Here is a 6,921-nt window from a genome sequence, read left to right as displayed (position 1 = left end):
TATAGTGGTTCTATTTTTTAATTTTTTGAGGCACTCTCCATACTGTTTTACCTATGGGCTGTACCATTTTACATATTTACCGATAGTGCACAAGAGTTCCAATTTATCCACATTCTGACCAACACTTGTCATCTTCAGTTATGCAAATAACAACCATCCTAAAAGAGGTGAAGTAATATCTTATTGTGGTTTTGATTTGCATATCCATGATACTGAACATCTTTTCATATGTTTTTTATGGCTACTTCTTAGTCTTCTTTTAAGAAATATCTATTCAGGGGCACCTGGGTGGCTCAGTCAGTTGAGCATCCAACTTCAGCTCACGTCATGATCTCATGGTTTGTGGGTGCAAGCCCTGCATCAGGCTCTGTGCTGATAGCTCAGAGCCTAGAGCCTGCTTCGGATTCTGTGTCTCCCTCTCTCTCTCTCTCTGCTCCTCCCCTGCTCATGCTCTGTCTCTTTCTGTCTCAAAAATAAATATAAACATTAAAAAAAAGAAATACCTATTCAATTCCTTTGCCTCCTCCCCTTTTGTTGAATCATGTTAATCTGTTTTTAACAACTTATAATTGTTATAACTTAAGCAATTCCTTGTAAATTTGGATATTAACTCCTTAACAGATATATAGTTTTCAAATATTTTCTTGCATTCCATAGATTGCCTTTTCGCTCTTTTGTCCTTTGCTGTGCAAAAGCTTTTTTAGTTTGATGTAGTTCCATTTGTTTAATTTTGCTTTCATTGGCTGCATGCTATTGGTGTTATATATAAGAATTACTTGCCAAGGCCAATGGTCATAAATATTTCCCTCTAGATTTTCACCTAGAAGTTTTATAGTTTCAGGACTTGTTGAATTGTCTTTTGTGTCTGGTGGAAGATAAAGGTACAATTTCATTGTTTTGCCCAAGAAGAACCAGTTTTTCTAACACCTTTTGTTGAGACTATCCTTTTTCCATTGTGTATTCTTAGCACCCTTGTCAAAGATCAGTTGACTGTATCTGTATAGGTTTATTCCTGGGATCTCTGTTCTGTTCCATTGGTGCATATATGTCTTTATACTAAGTACCATAATGGTTTAATTACTAATTTCTGTAACTATGGAAGATATCTCAAAATCAGGAAGTATAGTGCCTCCACCTCTGTTTTTTGTTTTTTCCCTCAAGATTGTTTTGGCTATTTGGGGTCTTTTGTGGATCTATATGAATATTAGAATTTCTTTGTCTATTTTTATATATAACACATGCTCTTGGAATTTTCATAGGGATTCCATTGAATCATAGATTCCTTTAGGTAGTGTGGACAATTTAATAGGATTAATTTCTCCAATCCATGAATATGGAATGCATTTCCATTTATTTATGCCTTCCTTCATTTCTATCAAATTAGTTTAATGGTTTTCAGTGTACAGATCTTTCACCTTCAGTTAAGTTTATTCCTAAGTATGTTATTATTTTTGATGCTGTTGTAAATGGGATTGATCTAAATTTTTTTCTAGGTAGTTCATTTTTAGTGGTTAGTAACAAAGTTGATTTTTGTATGATGACATTGTATCTGAAATTTTACTGAGTTTATTAGCTATGTATTTTTTTAATGTGTAATCTTTAGGGTTTTCCGCATATAAGATCATGACATCTAAAAATGAAAATAATTTTACTTCCTCTATTCTGATTTGAATGCATTTTATTTTATTCTTATCTAATTGTTGTGGGTAGGATTTTCACTACTATGTTGAATAGAAGTAGCAAGAATAATCATTCTTACTTTTTCTTGATCTTTGAGGAAAAGCTTTCAGTTGTTCACTGATGAGAAATCTGTTATCTTTGGACTTCTCATTTATGGCCATTATTATGTTGTAGTGACTTTCTTCTATTACTAGCTCGCTGAGAGTTTTTATCATGAAAGGATGTGGAATTTTATTGTTTTTGCTCTATTGAGACAATCTTGTAATTATTTTTCCTTCACTTTGTTAATGTGGAACATAACATTACCTTTGTACGTTGAACCAGTCCTGTTTTGCAGGGATAAATACTACTAGTCATGTTTATGATGACTTTATTGTGGTATTGGATTGGCCTGCTAGTATTTTGATGACTATTTTTTGCATCTGTGTTCATCCAGGATTTTCAGGGTGTTTTGTTTGTTTGTTTGTTTGTTTGTTTGTTTTTAGTAGTGTTTTTGTCTTGCTTTAGTATCAGCGTAATGCTGGCTTTGAAAAAATTTAGTTTAGAGACTTTTGGGGAAGATGACAGAGTAGGAGGATCCTAAGATCACCTCTTCACATGTAAGTGTATCTAGGTAACTCCTACAGCAGAATAAATAACCTAGAAAACAACCCAAAATATGTAGAACAGACTCTCCACAGAAAAATGTAGGGGAAATTAAGTATATCTGTAAACATCAGTTAAGGGATTCACGATGTAAGAAATGACACCATATACGTAAAATATGGGTTGGGAGAGGAATAAAAAGTTAGTGCTTTTAGAATAGATTCAAACTTAACGCACCAAAAACCGAATAGAGAATGGGGATATGGATAAGATGCTACATATACACCTAATGGTAATCACAAATCAAACTCAGTAATAGATATACAAAAAATAAAGATAAGGAATCTAGGTATATCACTAAAGAAAGCCATCAAGCTATATCGAAGAGAGCAAGAGAAGTAAGGAGCAGAAAAGAAATGCAAAAGCAACTGTAAAACAGGTAACATAATGGCAATAAGTACATACCTATCCATAATTATTTGAATGTAAATGAACTGAATTATGTGAATGCTCCAATAAAAAGACTTAAGGTGACAAAGTGGATAAAAAAGCAAAAGCAAGACCCATCTATATACTGTCTTCAAGAGACTCATTTGAGACCTAAAGACACATGCAGATTGAAAGTGAAGGGATAGAAAAACTTCATCATGCAACATAAGTGCAAGGAAAGCTGGGGTTACAATACTTAATACTGAATAAAATAAATTTTAGAACAAAGGTTATAACGAGACAAGGCCACTATGTAATCATAAGGGGAACAATCCGACAAGAAGGTAAACGACTGTAAATATTTATGCACCAAACAACAAAGCATCCAAATACATAAAACAGCTACTAATAAACATAAAAGAAACAATCAATAGTAATATGTTAATAACATCAGACTTTAACACCCCACTTACATCAATGGATAGATCATCCAAACAGAAAATCAATAAGGAAACAGCGACTTTGAATGACACATTGGACCAGATGGATCTATCAGATATATTCAAAACATTCCATCCCCAAACAGCAGAATATACATTCTTTTCAAATACACATGGAACATTCTCTAGAATAGATCACATTTTGGGCCAAAAAATAAGTCTCAACAGATTTAAAAAGATTGAAGTCATAACATGCATCTTTTCTGACCACAATACTATGAAACTAGAAATCAACCAAAGAAAAAAACCTGAAAAGAACACAAGTAAATAGAGATTAAAACATGCTACTAAACAATAAATGGGTCGACAAGAAATCAAAGAAGAAATAAAAAAAAATTACATAGAGGCAAATTAAAATGAAAACACACCAGTCCAAAATCTTTGGGATGAAGCAAAAGCTGTTGTAACAGGGAAATTTATAGTCATACATGCCTACCTCAAAAAGCAAGAAAAATCTCAAATAAAAAAAATAAACCTTATATGTAAAGGAGCTAGAAAAAGAACAAACAAAACCCCAAACCACTAAAAGAAAGAAAACAATAAAGATTAGAGCAGAAATAAATGAAATAGAAACTAAAAAACCAATAGAACAGATCAATGAAAACAGGAGCTGGTTCTTTAAAAAGATCAACAAAATTCATAAACCATTAAGCTCATTAAAAAAAGAAGAGAGGACTCAAATAATCAAATTCAGAAATGACAGTGGAGAAATACTACGCGACACCACAGGAATGCAAAGGATAGTATAAGAGAATACTATGAAAAATTAAATGCCAACAAATTGTACAACCTAGAAGAAATGGATACATTTCTAGAAACATATATCTACCAAAATTGAATCATGAAGAAATAGATCATTTGAACAGACCGATTACCAAAAATGAAATCGATTCAGTAATCAAAAAACTCCCAACAAACACAAGTCCATATCAGGTGGCTTCACAGGTGAATTCTACCAAATACTTAAAGACGATCTAATACCTTTTCTTCTCCAACTATTCCAAAAAGTAGAAGAGGAAGAAAGCTTCCAAATTCATTCTATGAGGCCAGCTTACCCAGTGTCAAAACCAGGTGAAGACATTACAAAATAAAGATAACTACAGGCTAATATCCCTGATGCACATAATGGAAAAACCCTTAACAAAATATTAGCAAGCCAAATCCAAGAATACATTTACAAAAATCATTCACTATGATCAAGTGGGATTTAAACCTGGCATACAAGAGTGGTTCAATATTTGTAAATAAATCAGTGTGATACATCACATCAATAAGAGAAATGATAAAAATTGTATGATCATTTCGATAGATACAGAAAAAGAATTTGACGAAAAAGTACAGCATCGATTCATGATAAAAACCCTCAAAAAAGGAGGGTTAGAGGTAACATACCTCAACATCATAAAAGCTATTTATGAAAAACTCACAGCTAACATCACACTCAATGGGGAAAAACTGACAGCTTTTCCCCAAAGATCAGGAGCAAAACAAGGATGTCCATGCTAACCACTTTTATTCAACATAATACTAGAAGTTTTAACCACAGAGATCAGACAAGAAATAAAAACATCTGAATTGGTAAGGAAAAAATAAGGCTTTCACTATTTGTAGGTGACATGATACTATATATATATATATATAGAAAAGCTTAAAAGTGCTACCAAAAAACTATTACAACTGATAATTCAGTTTTGTATACAAAATCAATATACAGAAACCTGCTGCATTTCTATACACTAATAATGAAATAGCAGAAAGAGAAATTAAGAAAAGAATCCCATTTACAATTGCACCAAAAATCATAAATTTCCAGAAATAAACCTAACCAAGTTGGTGAAAGACCTGTGCAAAACATTGACATAAGAAACTGAAGACGACACAAGCAAATGAACATTATTGCATGTTCATGGAGTGGAAGAACAAATATTGTTAAATGTCCATACTACCCAAACCAATCAACAGATTGAATGCAATTCCTATCAAAATATCAACAGCATTTTTCACAGAAATAGAACAAATAATCCTAAAATTTTTATGGAACCACAAAAGGTCCCAAAGAGCTAAAGGACTCTTGGCAAGAACAAAACTAGAGGTATCACAATCCCAGATTTCAAGGTATACTACAAGGCTGTAGAAATCAAAACTGTAGGATACTGCAAAAACTAGGCACATAGATCGAATGAAATAGAATAGAAAACCCAGAAAAGAAATAAACCCACAATTTTATGGCCAATTACTCTATGACAAAGGAAGCAAGACTATGTAATCGGAAAAAGTCTCGTCAACAAATTGGCAAAACTGGACAGCTACGTGCAAAAGAATGAAACTAGACCACTTTTTTTCTTATGCCAAATACAAATATAAACTCAAGATGGATCTAAATGTGACATCTGAAACCATAAAAATCCTAGAAGAGAGCATAGGCGATGATTTCTATGACATCAGCCATAGTAACATTTTCCTAGATTTTCAAAGTAAGGGAAGGAAAAGAAATAAACTATTTGCACTACATCAAAATAAAAAGCTTTGGGACACCAGGGTGGCTCAGTCTGTTAAGCATCTGACCCTTGATTTCAGCTCAGGTCATGATCTCACAGTTCATGAGATTGAGCCCTGTGTTGTGCTTCATTCTCATAGTGCAGAGCCTGGTTGGGATTTTCTCTCTCCCTCTCCCTCTGCCCCTCCCCAACTCACTCTTTCTTTCTTTCTCTAAATATAAATAAATAAAAATTTAAAAAGCCCTGTATAGCAAAGGAAACACAAAACAAGACAACCTACTGAAATGGTGAAAATGTTTGAAAATGATATATCTGGTAAGGAGTTAGTATCCAAAACATATAAAGGACTTATACAACCCAACACCAAAACCCAAAACAAAACAAAACAAAACCATGCACCAAATGATCCAATTAAAAATGTGCAGAATCCATGAACAGACATTTCTCCAAAGAAGACATACAGATGGCCAACAGAAACACACAAAAAGAGGCTCAGTATCACTAATCATCTAGGAAATGCAAATTAAACTACAATGAAATATCACCCTACACCTGTCAGAATGGCTAGAATCAAAAACATAAGAAACAAGTGTTGGTGAGGATGTGGAGAAAAAGGAACCCTTGTGCATTGTTGGTGAGAATGCCAACAGGTGCAGCCACTGTGGAAAATAATATGGGGGTTCCTCAAAGGATTAAAAATAGAATTACTATATGATCTAGTAACCACACTACTGGGTATTTACCCAAAGAATACAAAAATCCTAACTCAAAAAGATATATGCACACCTATGTTTATGCACCATTATTTATAATAGCCAAATTATGGAACCAACTCAAGTGCCCACTGATAGAATAATGGACAAAGAATAGGTGAGATACACACAATAGAATATTACTCAGCCATAAAAAGAAGGAAGTCTTGCCATTTGCAACAACATGGATGGATATAAAGGGTATGATGCTAAGTGAAATAAGTCAGTCAGTCATTCAAAAACAACAATAAACAAAAACAAAAGCCTTATGGTTTCACTTATACGAAGAATTTAAGAACCAAACAAATGAAGAAAGAAAAAAAAAAGACAAAAAGGCAGACTGAAATATTGAGAACTGGCAGTTACCAGAGGGGAGGTGGGTGGGAGATTGGTGACAAAGGTGAAGGGTGAAGAGTACACTTCGAATGATGAGCACTGAGTAATGTGTAGAATTGTTGAATCACTCTCGTGTACACC

This window comes from Felis catus, chromosome A1 (genome assembly GCF_018350175.1).
Source record: "Felis catus isolate Fca126 chromosome A1, F.catus_Fca126_mat1.0, whole genome shotgun sequence".
Lineage (NCBI taxonomy): Eukaryota > Metazoa > Chordata > Mammalia > Carnivora > Felidae > Felis > Felis catus.
The sequence above is the reverse complement of the archived record's forward strand: the minus strand, read 5'-3'. Positions refer to the sequence as shown.